Source organism: Sturnus vulgaris, chromosome 7 (assembly GCF_052056855.1).
Source record: "Sturnus vulgaris isolate bStuVul1 chromosome 7, bStuVul1.hap1, whole genome shotgun sequence".
NCBI classification, from domain to species: Eukaryota; Metazoa; Chordata; class Aves; order Passeriformes; family Sturnidae; genus Sturnus; species Sturnus vulgaris.
The window spans coordinates 40,005,717-40,022,541 of NC_142249.1; the positions used below are offsets into that span (position 1 = coordinate 40,005,717).

Sequence of the window (16,825 nt, forward strand, 5' to 3'; positions counted from 1 at the left end):
CTTATTTCCGGTAATTATTACTCTGAGCATTTCTCAATTAAATCATTACTTTTCTCCTCAGCAATGCAAATTCTGAGCATTCCAAGGTTTCTATAGGAATGGACTGCTCTTTTTTTTTTTTCTTTTGCTGCTGAGTAGACTCTTAATGAGGTTTATATGGTTTTTGCACCATAAAAACATAAACATTTAGAAATCAGTCCAGTATAATTTGGAGTCGATTATTAAAAATGATGAATACATTTTGGACCGTGATACATTTTGGGTTCAGTGTATGAGAGGCTCTTCCTCACCCTCTGAGAAGCTCCTGCAGGATGACGATGGCTCCACCCTGCAAGAAGAAGCTTTCCAGTGTAGATAGTTTATATTAATGAGAGCAGATGGGAAGTCCAAACATTCCCCAAAAGTCCTGCGGAGGAAGGCAAACACTGCAGGGTGCCAGAGCTTTTTCCATGAGTCAAAAACTACTCACCCTTCAAGATCTCCCCGATAAAGCTCATGCCTGGAGGATGAACTCAATTAGAGAGCAGACTGTTTGCAAGCGTATCCCTACAATTTCGCTTTCGGAATGTGGGATTGCAGCAGTTAATTAACTCTATGAAAACAGCGCAAATTACCGTATCCATTTCCAAGATCCACCTTTCGCAAGAGCTCAGCGAAAACAAAGGAATGGGAGTTACATCCCTAGAAAAAAAATACTCACCGCCAGGCTGCCGCTATTGATTCAAACACTTCTTAGCTCAAAGTGAAACACTTTAAATTTACCTCCCAGCAGAGGCGACCGCAAGGGAAGCTGCATTTATCCTAAAATGAGGATATTCGGGATCAACATCCCGGTGATCACCTTGATGCGCTCTGATGGAAAACTCATGTGTGGGTCCCGTGGGCAGGGGGTACCGGGGAAGTTTCAGCTCCAAAGATCCCGGGGAGGTTCGGGAGCCTCCCCCTGTCCCCCCGCAGGTGTGCGGGTCCCGCCCTGCCCGCAGGTGCCACCGCCCCGGGGCGGGCACGGCGAGTCCGAGCCTCCCGCTCCGCCCCGGCCCCTCCTCCGCCCGCCCTGCCCGCACTGCCGGGACCAACATCCCTCTGTCCTGCTGTCCTGCTGCTCCCGTGTCCCGCTGTCCTTCTGTCCTGCTGCTCCCGTGTCCCGCTGTCCCGCTGTCCTGCAGTCCCGGTGTCCCGGCACGGAGGGTGAGTGCGGGGAAGGGGCCGGGGAGGGGAGAGCCGAGCGGGCTCGGGGCTGCGGGTCCCGCTCTGCCGCCCCAGGTGATGCTGAGCCCCGGCGGGAGCGGGCACAGGGAAGTGGCACCGGAATCTGGGGGTCCCCAACCCCACAGGTGGCACCGGAATCTGGGGGTCCCCAGCCCCACAGGTGGCACCGGAATCTGGGGGTCCCCAGCCCCACGGGGAGTGGGAGCTGACACCGAAATCAGTGTCCTCAGCCCCACGGGGAGAGAGAGGTGGCACTGGAATCCGGGTGTCCCCGGTCCCACGGGGAGTGGGAGCTGGCACTGGAATCTGGGTATCCCGAGCCCCATGGGGAGTGGGAGGTGGCACCGAAATCAGAGTGTCCCCAGCCACACCGGAGGGCAAAGTGGCACCGGAATCTGGGTGTCCCCAGCCCCACAGGGAGTGGGAGCTGGCACCGGAGTCTGGGTGTTCTCAGTTCCACGGGGAGAGGGAGCTGGAACTGCAATCTGGGTGTCCCCGGTCTCAAGGGGAGTGGAAAATGTCACTGAAATCAGGATGTCTCCAGCCCCAGCAGTTTTGGGGAGTGGGAGGTGTCACCAAAAGAGGGTGTCCCCACGTTTTGGGGCACAGGAGGGAGCACCAAAATCAGCATGTCAGCAGCTCTGGTGGTTCTGGGGGAGAGGGAGGTGGCACTGAAAACAGTGACTGTTTCGGGGAGCAGAGCATGGCACGTAAATCCAGGTGTCCCCAGCCACACGGGAAGCAGGAGGTGTCACCAAAATCAGGGTGTCCCCAGCAGCTGTGGCACTGGCAGGAGGAGCCGGGCTGTGGGAAGCGCTGGGTGTGCAGCGTCAAGTGCCTGGGACCCAATTCCCAGGCTGTGTTTAACAGGTCCCTTGTAAAAGTGCAGTTATTACACCTCTCCTGATGATTATAGAGCTGTAAAAAGAACTGGGCTCCGTGTTCCACAGGTGTGGACGCCATCCTCGGGCTCTTTAGTGGTGGGGCTTCACCGTAGGAAGTGACAGAACACGATAAAAATGTACTTAGGGCAGCAAAAACTGCGAGTGGAAAATACAAGCTGCCCACCGTGAAGGCTGCAGAAGGATTTTGGATAAGGGCCTGGAGTGGCAGGACAAGGGGGAATGGCTTCCCACTGCCAGAGGAAAGGGATGGATGGGATATTGGGAAGGAATTCCTGGCTGGGAGGGTGGGGAGGCCCCTGGATTCCTGGAAGTGTCCAAGGCCAGGTGGGAAAGGGTGTGGAGCAACCTGGGCTAGTGGGAGGTGTCCCTGCCCAGGGCAGGGGGTGGACTGGGATGTGTTTAAGGTCCCCCCCAACCCAAACCATCCTGTGATCCTATAAAAGCACACGAGCAGCTGCTGGGCCGCCCCTGGCAGGTTGGAAAGGCGCTGATTTTTAGCGTGGTGTTTTTCTTCAGAACGGACACAGGCTCGTGGTACCTATTCCTGGTATCCAGCTGCATATCCTCGTGCTGAATCCGCCTGTAAATCCCTTGGGACAAGAGCCAGCAGTTTTGTGGGAGATTCTGGGGATCCCGGGCACCGAGGGCTGGGTTCTGTGTGAGGTCCTGGGTGTTCTGCTGATGCAGGGAATGAAAACAGTGCTGGGCTTGAGGAGCGCGCGTGGTTCACACAGATAGGAGCGGTTTGCAGGACCCAGCTGGTTGATTCCTGGGGGCAGTCTCAGGAAAATGGGATCGTGTGATTTCCCGTCTGTCAGAGGGGGTAACACAGGCAGAGATCAGAGCAGTTGCAGAGCCGTGTGCTGCAGCCTCCTCCAGAAATGCCCTGCTGGTAATCCCAGATGCTTAGAGAGTGAGTCAAGTTTCTCTCCCTCAATAAACATGTTTTTGTTTAAAATCATAAAATATTAAGTGTCGAGATCTCTGTTTCCCAGGTCAGTTTTGAACCTCTAAGTTTTCAAGCTTCCCCTGTGACTTTGAACCTCCCCCACTGTCACACCTCTGCTTGGATGAGTTTTTAAGGAAAGGACAAAAAGATGAAAAGGTTTGTGCTGACAAAGAACAAAGTTTGAGAACGCACAGATCAGCTCAGAGAAGGAGAACTCAGAGCTGACTCTGTCCCTGTTTTGTGTGTCTGTGTCCCCTTGCCCAGCCAGGCCCTGTACCTGCAGTGCAGGTGAATTCCAGAGGTAATTGCAGAGGGATGTTTTATGGCACGGAGCAGGGGAGTTGTCCAGGTTGTTCCACAGCTTGGTGATTCATCAACCTCTGCATGGTGATATTTTACTCTTCAGTCAGCCCACAATTAACTCAGTTACCAGAGTTCCCCCCCTTCCCGCCCTGCCTTCCTTGCTTTAAGTCAATTAGTGCTTCCCAGCGTGATAATTGCTGTGCTGCAGCCACATCCTCTCGGTGACATCCATCCCTTCCAGAGGGGATCGTCTGCAGCCTGGAGCCTCAGCAGGGCTCTGTGTCCGAGCTTTGACATCTGGGTGATGTTCACTGTCAGGAGCTGGGAGATCCCATAATCGGCTTACACGGGATGGATCCCATGGGATCCTCGGGACACTTGGGATGAATTCCCTTTGTCTGGAGGAGGAGGAGGAGGAGGAGGAGGGAAAGCACGGCCAAGGTGGGGGGGATGTGGTGGCTGGGTCAGGGAGGTGATTGTTATTGGCACCCTGAGGTGCTGCAAGGAAAAAAAATCCATTTTAGGCACCTTGTCCTGCACCCTTGGGAGCTCTGTAGGGGAGACATCTCTGCCTTGTAAACTCAAGGTTGAGCAGGTTATCCCAATCTCTTCCTGCTTGGTTTTCCATTTTCCCAAATTTCAGGGGTGGGAGAAGAGAGAGGGAATATTTCCTTTTATCCTGTTTATATGGTTGTGGTAATTAGGTAGGAGAACCCTGGCTGGAATCGGGAGTTACAAGCTCGAGTTACAAAGCAGAAGTCAAAATGGAAAATTCCCAACCCATGGAAAATTCCCTACCCATATCAGGGACTTGGAACAAAATGAGCTTTAAGGACCCTTCCAACCCAAAGCATTCTGTGATTAAAAATTAAAAAAAAAAAAAAAAAAAAAAAAAAAAAAAAAAAAAAAAAGGCACGAATTTTGATACTTCTGAAAATTCCCCTATTTTTTTTTTGTTTGTCTTTTCCAAAATCTGTGTTCCTCAATACTTTAATTCCTTTTCTCAGATCCATGGGCTGGATCTTATGGACTCAAAGGAAAGGAATGCTTCAGTTATTCCCATGTGTGCCTCAAAGGCCTCCTGGATGAGTTGCATGTCCAAGAGCTCAGAAGTGCTGAAAAGGCTCCTCTGAGACTTCCATGCCAATAAACTTCAGAAGGAAATTTCAGGTGGCAGCTTTCCTGAGGGATTGAGGCGGATTGAGTGATGCATGTGATGTTGGAATATTTCCAGTAATTGCTGGGAGAATCTTTTAGCCTAAAGAAGGAGATTTCACCTGGGCTTTGCACGTGATTTTGGCAGATTTTTGATCACCGTGGTCACTCCCAGTGCCAAATGCTGAAGGCCAGGTTGGACAGGGCTTGGAGCAGCCTGGGATGGTGGGAGGTGTCCCTGCCCGTGGCAGAGGGTGGAATGGGATTAGTTCAAGATCCCTTTCATCTGGAATTCCGTGATTTTAAGCGAAGGCTCAGGATAACCCTGGGCATTCCTTGTTTTCTGGCTGTGTCCATGAGCAGGGAGCACAAGCTCTGATCCAATAAAATGAGATTGGCATTTCTTGCCTGAAGACTTTTTCATGTGCCTGGGTCGAGCTACAAGATCAAATTCGGGGTAAAATGGTTTTCATTTGGGTTTTGCTTTGATGTTCAAAACAAATTCTGAACATTGTGTGAAACCTGCTTGGAATAAACTTCCAAACCCCATTGTTTGGATCATCTTATAGGTGTGGAAGTGGGGCAGTAAAGGATTAGAACCTGAGGTTTTGTGTTAAAAAAAACCAAAAACCCCAGAGAATCATCCTGGAACTGTTTGGGTTGGAAGGGCCCTTAAGGCTCATCCCATTCCCAGCAATTCCTGAAGTTTGGCCAGGTGGCAGAGGGGGAACCCAGTCCTGTCCTCATTGTTCTTCAGGGAAAATTGTGGTGTCATAAATTTAATGTTTCCACTCCCCAGTTCTCAATCCAGGGGAAGATCCACTCCATCCTTCTTTTTTTTTTTTTTTCCCATCTTTTATTATCCTGCATTTTTTTGTAACAGGAGTACCTGTTAAAAAAAAACAAAATAGGAAGAGATCCTTGCAACAACAGGGTGAAAAATCAGGTGCATGAATCGATTGGACATTCTGCTTCTTCAAAATGTTGAAATAGAGTTGTTGTCACACTCTTAATTAGTTTTGCCCATAAATTAGTGTGTCTGGGAGAACAATTGTCTTTCTTATGTCAAAATGTCCACGTTTTCCTGTAAAGAAATGTGGTTTTCTTCCTTGTAGCCCAGTTACCTGATTAATTCCAAATATTAGAGAGGCTAAGACTCAAATCTTGGTTTATATGGATTGAGAACTAGAAGTAATTCTAGGAGCAGACTTGCTTTAAGTTTAAGTCCAAAATGTTGTAATTTTTGCTTCTTCTTTCAAATTTAAGAGGCAAAAACCCCTGCAGGAAACACCATCTTTAATGGTGTCATAACAAATCCTTCCATGCTGCCTCCATGGGACCTTCCATCATGATTAATTCCAAATATTAGGGAAGCTAAGACTAAAATCTTGGTTTATATGGATTGAGAACTCAGAGTAATTCGAGGAGCAGACTTGCCTTAAGTTTAAATGCAAGATATTGCAATTTTTGCCTGTTCTTTCAAACTTAACAAGCAAAAAACCTTCACGAAACACCAACTTTAATGGTGTCATAACAAATCTTTCCTCGGTGCCTCCGTGGGACCTCCCAGCCCTGCAATCCCAGAGCGCAGGGTTGGAGGAGTTTAGGGCTGGGAAAGGAGCAGGACGCCATCCCGGGAGCTGCCTCTGGTGAATTCCTGCTGCCCCAGGGCACTTTTCTCCCCATCCTGGCTCAGCAGCAAAGACAGACAGCAGATGATGTCCCCAGCCCCCGGGATGTGCCTGCAGGGAGGTGATTACCCTGCTCAGGAGTCTAAACACGCAGATGGGAGCACTTAGCACTTAGAGTCATCTAATCCTCTTTTTTTTTTTTTTTTTTAATTTGGTTGGTGGGGTGAAATGCTGCCCTGGTTTTTGTCCTGATGTGAAGAAACCTGTTCTGGCAAATTGCACTAATTTAGAGCTCAGCTTAATACACTGAAATGGAGCTAAAAGCTTTGGAGAGCAGCAGCCTCGTGTGCCCCCACAGTGCCTCAAACTTTTTTTTCCAGGGGCTGGTTCAGCTAAAATGTCATTTAAGGCTGCACTTGAGACGTTTGGGTGCTTTGGGTACGAGGAGTTTTTGTGTCTTAGGTTTGGGCTTGGAGAGTGTGGCTGTAGCTGGCAGCGAAGAAAATTCATTTTATGGAATATCAGAGTTGGGAGGGACTCACAGGATCATGGATCCAACTCCTGTCCGTGAACAAACACCCCAAAATCCCAGCCTGGCCATCCCTGCTGTGTCCAAACACTCCTGGAGCTCTGGGGGGAAGAACCTTTCCCTGAAATCCAACCTAAAAATCCCTGGCCCAGCTCCAGCTCTCCCAGAGAGCAGAGGGAGCTCCACACTGGGATCAGGCTCCCCTCGGGTTTTTCTCCAGGTTGGACACTTTGTGGTTTTTTTGTTGTTTTTTTTTATGGCTTTTCCTTGGCTCTTAATTTCAGAGCATCAGGTGCCAGCCCTGTTTTCTGCCTGGGATCATCATTTTTCCTTGCAAGTTCACTGTGTCCATCTGCTGTGCCTGGTGGGAGTAATGAAACATTTTCCCAGGCTCATCCTTGTTCCTGTAATTCCTGCAGGATAATCCCAATCCCCTCCTTGGCTCTTTCAGGACAGAACATTTCAGCTGCTGGATCCCAGCTGGCCAGGGAAAACCGCTCCAAAAATTGGAATTTACTCCCAAGGCAGGTCCTCCTGTACCCATCCTTTAAAACTAAGCCTGCACATCAAAAATTCCAAAAATTCCGATTCCAGCAGTACCTCCCTCTTCAGAAAGGTTCAGGGCATCTCACCTGCCTCACGTGGATGTAGAGTCAGACCCGATGGTGTTTATATAAAATATCTAAAAATCGATTTCAAGTTGATTCATGGGACCCAGGAGCAGGGATCCTGCACAATGTCCAAACCAAGCCCAGGAGATGCTGGCACTGGGAAATTCAGATTTTCAAACTCCATGTGTGTGTAAGGGCTGAGGAATCTCCCCGTGCAGAGCTAATTCCAGCCTGGGGCTGCTTCCTGCTCCTCATAATTATTTTATTTTTCTCCGATTATTGCAACACTGCCTGATATCAATCTAGTCTGATAACATTCAAAATCCACAGCACAGGAAGGAGAAATTCTTTCAGTGTGAGGAACGACTTTTGCTGTGGGTTTTGATGTTTTGTTTTCTTCTTTCTTTATTTCAGCTTTTATTTATTTGTGTGTGTATATATATATATATACACATATATATACTGTCTCTATAATATTGTTTCTGTAGAATTGACTATTTGGCTTAATTTCTTTGAATGAAGGAACAGAAATTCCTATTTTTTCCTTTCCTTCGCTGTAATAATTCTCACATTTGGAGAGATTCCTGAGACTATGGTTAAAAAATTGACACTGGCACGATGTTCTCTAGTGGAGAAAACCTTAAAATAGGTGTTTATAATATTCATGAGGTATCCAAGAGCTGCGGATTTACAGCTGATCTGCACAGACTTGAAAATCTCTTTTCTGTGAAGCAATAAATGAAGTTAATAATTAGAGTACAATTAGGCCGGGATGATGTGTGTAGGATTTCTCCTTCAGTGGTTTCAGGAAATGAGAGATTTGGGGTGCAGGGCTGGGAGATTCCTTTGACTCTCCCCTCCAGCTGGGTGAAATATTCAGAGGAAGGTTTTGGTTGAACCAAGCTGCTAATTTAGCTAAAATCTGCATTTTTTTTTTTTTTCCCTTTATGAGGCAGAGGTGAGGCTGTCACTGCCTCCCTCGAGTGCCCCAGGCTCTGTGAACTCTGAGCTAAATCAAGCTGGAATTTGGGGCATTCCCCACCCATGAGTGGCCTGGGCTGGAAAAACTGATCCCAATCCCACTCCTGCCATGGGGCAGGGACACCTCCACCATCCCAGGATGCTCCAAAGCTGCCCTGGGACACTGCCAGGGATGCAGGGACAGCTCCTCTGGAAATTCCCCAAATTCCCAAATTCCCAATATCCATCCCTGCCCCCTGGCACTGGGAGCCATTCCCTGTGTCCTGTCCCTCCATCCCTTGTCCCCAATCATCTCCCTCCATCCTTCCTGCAGCTCCTTCAGGTGCTGCAAGGCCACAGTGAGGTCACCCCAAATCTCTGAACATTCCCAACTTTCCTCTCGGGACAGGTGCAGGATGCTCCTTGTGGGTCCTTTCCAGCTCAGGATATTGTAACCAAGCATATGAAAAATTCCAAATCAGGACACAGCAGTTTCTATAATTCATGGATTTATCTTGTAGAGAATCAAACCACAACTCCTTTTATTTTTTTCTTTTATTTTTTTAATTGTTTTTATCCCAGCTGCAATCACTCCTGGCTGTGACATTGATTGTTTTGTACCAACTCCTCACATTTATTTATCCCTCCCACCCACCTGCCAGGACTGGGAGCCTCATTCCTGAGCTGTTGTGAATTCCCAGGAAATGCTGGAGCAGCTTTGACTCCCTTTCCTGACCAGCCCTGGCTCAGAATTGCCCTGCTGGTTTGACAAATGATGCTTGGCTGGTGGCCAAGGATTGTTTGCTGTGCTCTGAGGCCAGGTTTCAGACGTAGAGAAAAAGATATCACTTAAAATTCCCTTTGCTCACGTATTTCAATGCCACAGGATTTATTTTTCCCCTGGCAGAACTCGGTGAGCCCACCAAGGGCGAGCTCTGTGAAAGGATGAGATGAGATTTGGATTTTTGATACAGAGAAATTTCTTTCCTCTTCTTCTTTTTACCAGGGTAACTGAAGTCACATCAAATATTTGAAATGTGTTTTTTGCTGGGTTGGGTAACATATGAAAGGAGCAGAATTTGTCTTTCTGCATCAGAATTTGGTTCTGTGCTTTGACTGGAGCCAGCTGGGACAGCAGATCTGATCTGATCAAAGGCGTTTTCCACTTCATTTCCATACCTGACCGTGTCTCCCTCAGCAATAAAACCTCAGGGTTTGTTCTTTGCAAGGAGGGTTTTTACTCAGGGAATGGTCAGGCATTGATGTGCTGGTGGGAGGGGATGAGTGATTGCTTTTGCATCTAAACTGCCTTTTCTCTTTATTTTAAATAAAACTTTTTTTTTTTTTTAAAGTGCATTCTGCATCAGGACTCCCGTAACAATCGATCACCCGAACCTCTCCCTTTGTATTTAAGCTCCTCTTGGGTTTTCAAACCTCAAACTCTCACCCCATCCTTGCAAAAGAATCCTTTAGGAATTGCAGCTGTAGGGTGGGACGCTGCCTCCCCAAAAGCTGGATGACAGAAGTGCCCTGGGATTGAAAGGAGCCGTGTTTTCCCTTCTTTTTTTTTTTTTTTTTTTTTTTTTTCCAAAATCCCAGGGCAAACACAGCTCCTCTGATGCCTCCGTTCCATCAGAAATCCCCCAGGAGCTGCAGCCTGGCTCAGGTTTTACCCACGGGTCAGCAGCTGAAGTCAGAGCTTTGGAAAATCCGAGCAGGAATAGAAAGGGAATGGGAGCAGAGGGTCAGAAAGGACCGGGACCAATTAGAGCTGGTTTTAAGGGTTGTTCTGCCTTGAAAAAAAAACCCTGTCCTGTGCTGGAAAATGTCACTGGACACATGAATTTCTCTATGAACGCCCTTTGTGTGCCAGGGGAAGGACAATTGAGGACAATCCCGGGATTTTGAGGGCGCTGGGGACGATCCAGAGGTGCCCAGCTGAGGATTTTTGGCAGCACAGAGGGAGGAGGGAACTTTTCCTCTCCTTTCTTTGCTTGGGGCAGCCCGGCTGTAATTCTGGGACAGCTCTGAGAGGAGCATTCAGGAATTCAGGAATTTAGAATTCAGGAATTCAGGAATTCAGAATTCAGGAATTCAGGAATTCAGCTCTGCTGTAATTCTGGGACAGCTCTGAGAGGAGCATTCAGGAATTCTGAATTCAGGAATTCAGCTCTGCTGTAATTCTGGGACAGCTCTGAGAGGAGCATTCGGGAATTCAGAATTCAGGAATTCAGAATTCAGGAATTCAGGAATTCAGGAATTCAGGAACTCAGCATTCAGGAACTCAGCCCTGCTGTAATTCTGGGACAGTTCTGAAATGAACATTCAGGAATTCAGAATTCAGGAATTCAGGAACTCAGCCCTGCTGTAATTCTGGGACAGCTCTGAGAGGAGCATTCAGGAATTCAGAATTCAGGAATTCAGAATTCCGAATTCAGCCCTGCTTTAATTCTGAGAATTCAGGAATTCAGAGGCGAAATTGGGTTTGGGTTTAACCTCAGGGCCTGGGGGTTTTGGGGAGGATGAACTGTGGGGTTGTTCCAGTTATGTTTGATCCAAAAAATCCAGGATATTTCAGGCTCTATCTGGATAATCACTCAGACTTATTATACATAATATTATTGCTAAACTGCTTTTTTTTTTTTTTTTCTGGCTCTGTGAATGGTGTTAATGTTCCACCTGGGTGCTTTAATTGTGGAATTCTGTGGATGCCTGATGGCTTTTCAAAACAGATGATGTCATTTCTAGGGTCTGGGGGTTTTAAACCCATATCCAAATTTTCTTTAATATTGCCAAAAATGCGGTGTTGCCTCTGTGAGGATGGCAAAGTCCAATCTGTGGCTCTCTTCCCACAGAAAGTTTCTTTTATTCTGTGTGGATAGAAATCTTTTTTTTTTTTTTTCCCCTCAGTTAATACCCAGCTAAGTGCAAAGCATATATTTATTAAAAATACATTTCTCCATGCAGCTTTGTGAGTAGTCTGACCACCACAGTGAAGCCATTACACGACAAACTCTTTTCAGAATAAAAAGGAATTTTTATTTGTGTGCTTAGCTGCCAAAATAAAGGGAACTGAGATCTCCTCTGAATTGCCAGGATTGTCTTAACTGGTTAAATCCATATTTACAACCTGGCCTGTGGTTAACCACCCCCAGATAAGATCATGGACTTGTCTCCCTGTGAGTGGAACAGGTGAGGGGTTGATGCTACAATTCCAATTTAAATCATTTTGTGCTTGATTTTATTTTATTTTTGCTCTGTGGCTTTGAGAGGGACTTGTTTCCAGTTTAGGAAATGTTTCTCCAGATAATCCATCGGGGCTGGGGACAGGGAATGAATGATTTGCCTTCCCTGACACTGCCCCGCCCCGTTTTCCTGCAGAGCTTCCATTAAAAAAAAAAATAAAAAAATAAAAAGCTGCAGTGTTTGAGGAGAATGTGCTAAACCACATGTCTGGACACATGTGAGAGGTGAAACCTGAAACTTGGCACTTCAGACACTTCTTAAGTCAACACAGCCAAAAGCAGCCCCAGCACAACTCTTGAACTGTTCCTGTTCCTGAGTTAGCCAGAAAAACAGAAAAAAATTCTTTCAAGCACCACTTTAAGCCCAGCTGTTCCTGTAAAGGTTCTTCAGTTTTCTCTGGAGTTGATCAGGTCAAGGTGAGATTTGGTTTTTGCCACCAGGGTCGTGTTTTAGTGCTTCTCGTTTTACACCAGCGTGTAAATGCACGGCCGTGTGTACAGGCTGAAAAAAAATGTTTAACATTTATCTAGAAATCGAGTAAAAAAATCTGTTACAAATCAATTCCCAGCAGTCAGATTGGGTGGGCAGATCAGGAGATTGTCCTCCCCCAGAATGGAACCCACACAAAGTTGCTCCGCAGAAGAAATCTGAAAAACAAGAAACTTTGCAAGCCTGGAGTAAAGTGTTGGTGTATTTTCATTTTTCAGAGTGGGCATTGAAATCGAGGATTTTGTTCTGAGCACCTGGAGGATTTGATTTCCATGGCAGGAATAGGAATTGTGTGGATTGTGGCAAGTGTTTTTCATTTTCATCTCCCCACCTGCTCGTAGCTTTTTGATGTTTCCTTCGTGTACTTTGCCAGATAATTTGATGCAGGCTGTGCACGGGATTTACATTTCTTTGCTCAGCCTCAACACCTGAATTCCAGACAGAGGAGGAACAGCTGGGACTGGGATCTGTTCCATAATCCCAGCATGGAGATTTTTATCCCCATGGGATGGGGATAAAAATGCGATTGTCTTTATTTTTATTTTTTTTTTATTTAAAGGTGACCACTGGATTCTGCCCCCCTCAAAGTTCACAAGTGCAGAAAATTGATTTTTTTTTGGAGCTACTGAAGGAGGAGGTTCAGCTCTGCTGGCTGAAACAAAAATCATTTATTTCTGTATTAATATGGGATAAAAGAATCCAAAAAAGCACAATGGTGTGAGGAGCAGATGGGGGAGCTGGGAAGGGGCTCAGGCTGCAGCAAAGGAGGATCCCGAGGGATCTTTTCCCTCTCTGGAATTCCCTGACAGGAGGGCACAGCCGGGGGGATTTGGGATCTTATCCCAGGGAACAGGGACAGGAGGAGAGGGAACGGCCTCAAACTTCACCTGGAAAAGTTTCAATTGGATATTTGGGAAAATTCCTTCGTGGAAAAGGTGCTCAGGTGGAGTCCCCATCCCTGCAGGGATTTCAAAGCCCTGTGGAGGTGACACTTTGGGACTCGATGGTCTGAGATGGATTTTCCATCCTTAACATTTCTAATCTTTATTCCAAATCGCTAAAAATAGCCTGGATTTCCCGGAGCGCCGTTCCCTCGGTGGCTTCCGTGCTGTGTCTTATTCCCATCGCGTTTTATTTCTCTCCGTGATGAATTTTGGACCCGATCCTTGTGGGATTTGGCTCCCGCCTGGGCAAATAAATTCCCGATAGGAGATGCTTGGCAAATTCCCAGCTCCTGCTGTTCCCACAGCCAACCTGGAAACGGGTGGGGGCAGAGGAGAAAAAGATTGCCTGCTGGAATGGCAGCTCATCAAAGGGCCGGGGAAATCTATAAAACGAGCAATAAAATTCCTTTGCAAGCTTCAGGTTTACTCCTTTTACTACTGCAGGAAGATGCTCGTGATGTAATAGACGTAAAACGTGAGGCTGTGTGCGGAATTTGGGATTTGTTCTTTGGAAAAGGGAGATAAAGGGGGGGGAAAATCCCTGCAGGATTTTTCTGTCGCCTGCGATCGTATTTCTTCTGGGAGAATTTTAAACTCTTGTTTATTTGAGGTTTCTTTACCTGAATTGTTTCCTTTCTGTATCGAGGATGCAGTGGTTAATCAACTTCTGAGCCTGACTGGAGCAAAGTTAATTATTAATCAGTGTCAGAAGTGCCCGGACTCATTTGGTGAAATACATTTTTCCCTGCGACAATCAACAATCTGCTCTGTTAGACATCGATTATCCTGCTCTGCCGTGGGGCTGAACGCAGGAAAAACCCTGACACGTTTCGAAAGCAACCCTTAAAATAGCAATGAAATCCCCGTGGAACCCTAAAAATCGGGATTTTTGGGTTCTGGACTGGCGGAAGGGAACTCACAGATGTCAAGGGTCTCCACTCTACCTGTGGGAATCTCCCTGGGGCTGTGCAGAGGGAGGAGAGGGAAAGAAAGAACTCCCCAAACCACCCCTCTCTGGGAAATTGGGATCCTCACTCGGCTTCACCAGGGGCTCTCTGGCAGTGCAGGAGGTTTTCTATGCCAGAGTCACTGCGTAAAAGAGTTGATAAAGGGAAAACAAGCCTGGAATGCAGGAATTCCTCCTCCTCCCAGGTGATGCTGGGCTCTGTGTGCGAGCCGGGGGGGATTTTGGGGTGTGTGTGGAGCCTTTCTGTGGGTGTGGTTTTTTTTTCTCTGTGAGTGTGGTGTTATTCTGTGTGTGCAGGACTTCGTGTGTGAGTGTGGAATATTTTTGGGGATGTGTGTGTGAGTGGGGAGTGGTTTTGGGGGTGTCTGCAGTGTTTTTGGGGGTGTGTGTGAGTGGGGAGTCTTTTGGGGGATGTGTGAAGTCTCTGTGTGTGTTTGGGTGTGAAATTTTCAGTCTGTGTGTGTGTGTCTTTCTGGGTGTGTTGTGTGAGTTTTGAGTGGGGAGTCTTTTGGGGGATGTGTGTGAGTGTGAATCTTTCAGAGTCTGTGTCTGTGTGTCTTTCTGTGTCAGTTTTTCTGCATGTGTGAGTCTGTGTGAGTGTGGAATATTTTTGGGGTGTGTTTTTGGGGTGTGTGTGAGTCTGGGGGTGTGTGTGTGTTTTTCTGTGAGTGTGCTGTTATTCTGTGTGTCTGGGAGTCTGTGTGTGAGTGTGGAATATTTTGGGGATGTTTGGAGCCTTTCAGTGCGTGATTTATTTGTGTCTATTTTATGTGTGTGACTGTGAGTGGGGAGTGGTTTTGGGGGTGTGTGGAGTGTTTTTAGGGGTGTGTGAGTCTGTGTGTGAATGGGCAGTTTTTGAGAATGTATGGAGTGGTTTTGGGGGTGTATGAAGTATTTTTTGGGGGGTGTGTGGATTATTTTTGGGGGTGTGCGAAGTGTTTTTTGGGGGTGTGTGTGAGTGGGGATTCTTTCGGAGTGTGTGTGAAATCTGTGTGTGTGTGTTTGGGTGTGAATCTTTCAGAGTTTATGTCTGGGTGTGTTTCTGTGTGTGTGTGTCAGTTTTTCTGTGTGTGTGTGTGGGTTCATTTCTCGTTTATTTCTGTGTGTGTGGAGCATTTCTCGGTGGGAGTCCTTGGCCGTGTGTGATTTTTTTTTTTTTTTTGTTTGTATCTTTTTATTTCTGTGACTTTGTGTGTTTTTTGTGTCATTCTCTGTGTGTTTTTCACGCTGGGGCTTTGTGTGGCTCAGTGCTGGGGATGGTTGAGCTCCGTGGTCTGAGATGGATTTTCCATCCTTAACAATTCTAATCTTTATTCCACATCCCTAAAATTAACCTGGAGCGCCATTCCCTCGGTGGCTTCTCACTCCCATCTCTGTGTTTTTCTCTGAATATTTTTGTGTGTATCATTTGTGTGACTTTCTGTGTCTTTTTGCACAAATCTTTCTCTGTGTGAGGTTCCCTCTGTGTTTCTGGACCTTTCCCGTCTGCAGGATGGATCTTTATCCTTCCAAACTTCTCTCAGCTTCTAATAAAAGAAGCCATAAATAAAGAAATAGAAATAAAATATAAAAATAGAAATAGAAACTAGAAATAGAAAAGAAAAAAAAAATCGAAAAATAGAATAGAAATAGAAATAAACCCCTGGTGTTTGATAGGAAACTTCCTTGGAGAAATCCAGCAGGATCTGCCCCACATCTCCCACTCCTCTGAGAGGAGCTCCCAGTTACTCCCTGCCCTCCCAGTCACTCCCAGACTGGGATCTGTCCCGGTGCCCTGGGGATCAGATGGCCCTGGATGGAGCCCTGGGAAGGGCCTGTGAGTACAGGAGTGAGGCTGAGCTGGAAAAGGGCTCAGAAGCTGCTCGGACCTGCCAGGTCTGGCTGTGCCCCAAGAGCTGAATTTCCTTTAATTACAGCCTGGAAAACTTGGAGGTGCCTGGGGAATCCTGGTAGCAGCTGAGAGGGTGAATGTGAAAATGGGAAGTTTGTATTTACTCGTTGCTCTGATTTTTATTTATTTTTTTTTTCCCCATATTTTAGAAAAAACATAAATTCATCTTGTGGGTGTAAAAGCAGGTGCTTGAAAAAAAAATAAATAAATTGCTGTTTAATATTTGTAAAAAACCCCATCTTATCAGTGTGGGTCACTCCTTTAAGAGTTGATCCTGGTGGGTCCCTTCCAGCTCAGGATATTTTGTGATCTCAAGATCAGCTCCACTGTGCAGGAAATCATTTCTGGGGGTGGCTTTGTGTGCACGAACTCCGTGGCTCGTGTCAGGAATGGTCCCACTGGAATTTGAGGTTTTTTTTTATTTCTCTGTCGGTGGAGAAGGATTGAAATTGGAAGGACTGGCTGTGCTTTGCCATCCCAGGTGTGAAACAAATCCAAAGAAAGCTGGAATTTTTTATTTTCTGTTGTCATAGGAGAGCCTGAGGCTGGGAGTGAAAATTCCCTGTGCCCGTGGCTATATCAGCATGTGAAATCCGTGCTTTATTCATCTTTCCTCACCTCAGCATCCCTGTGGGGTTTTTTTTGTGTTGAGATTTAATTGGCTCAGGATTTGTAACAAACTCCAAACCTTCAGATCCTGCTTTTCCTCCCCCCTCTCTGTGACTTCAGTGCTGAGAAATCAAATCTCTGGAAAAGCAGCAAATGGGTTTTGGGATTGGTTTTTATTTATGTGGAGGCTCCTCTCAGTGCGGAGCAACGCTCAGACTGGGACAGGGATTTCCCAAAAAAATAAAGCAGGAGCGATGCTGGGAAGGGAATTCCAAAATCTGGGCTCGCTGCTCTCTCGAGCTGAATCGTGGCAGCAGCGTCTTTGCTGTCTTGGAGAAATCTCCACAATAAAACAGCTGGAGGTTTAGATTAATTAAAAAAAAGAAATGTGTTTCTATAAATAAAATATGACTAGACCCATGAAATC

At 46.7% G+C, this 16,825-nt stretch overlaps 1 protein-coding gene across 1 annotated transcript in view; it reads left to right on the plus strand.

The window, feature by feature from the left end:
- Positions 1-1,078: 1,078 nt before the first annotated feature.
- Positions 1,079-16,825, plus strand: part of LYPD6B (LY6/PLAUR domain containing 6B) — a 29,138-nt gene continuing 13,391 nt past the window's right edge. The window contains exon 1 of the mRNA XM_088168409.1: positions 1,079-1,188. The gene's annotated coding sequence lies outside the window, so the exon portion shown is untranslated. The remainder of the gene's footprint in view (positions 1,189-16,825) is intronic.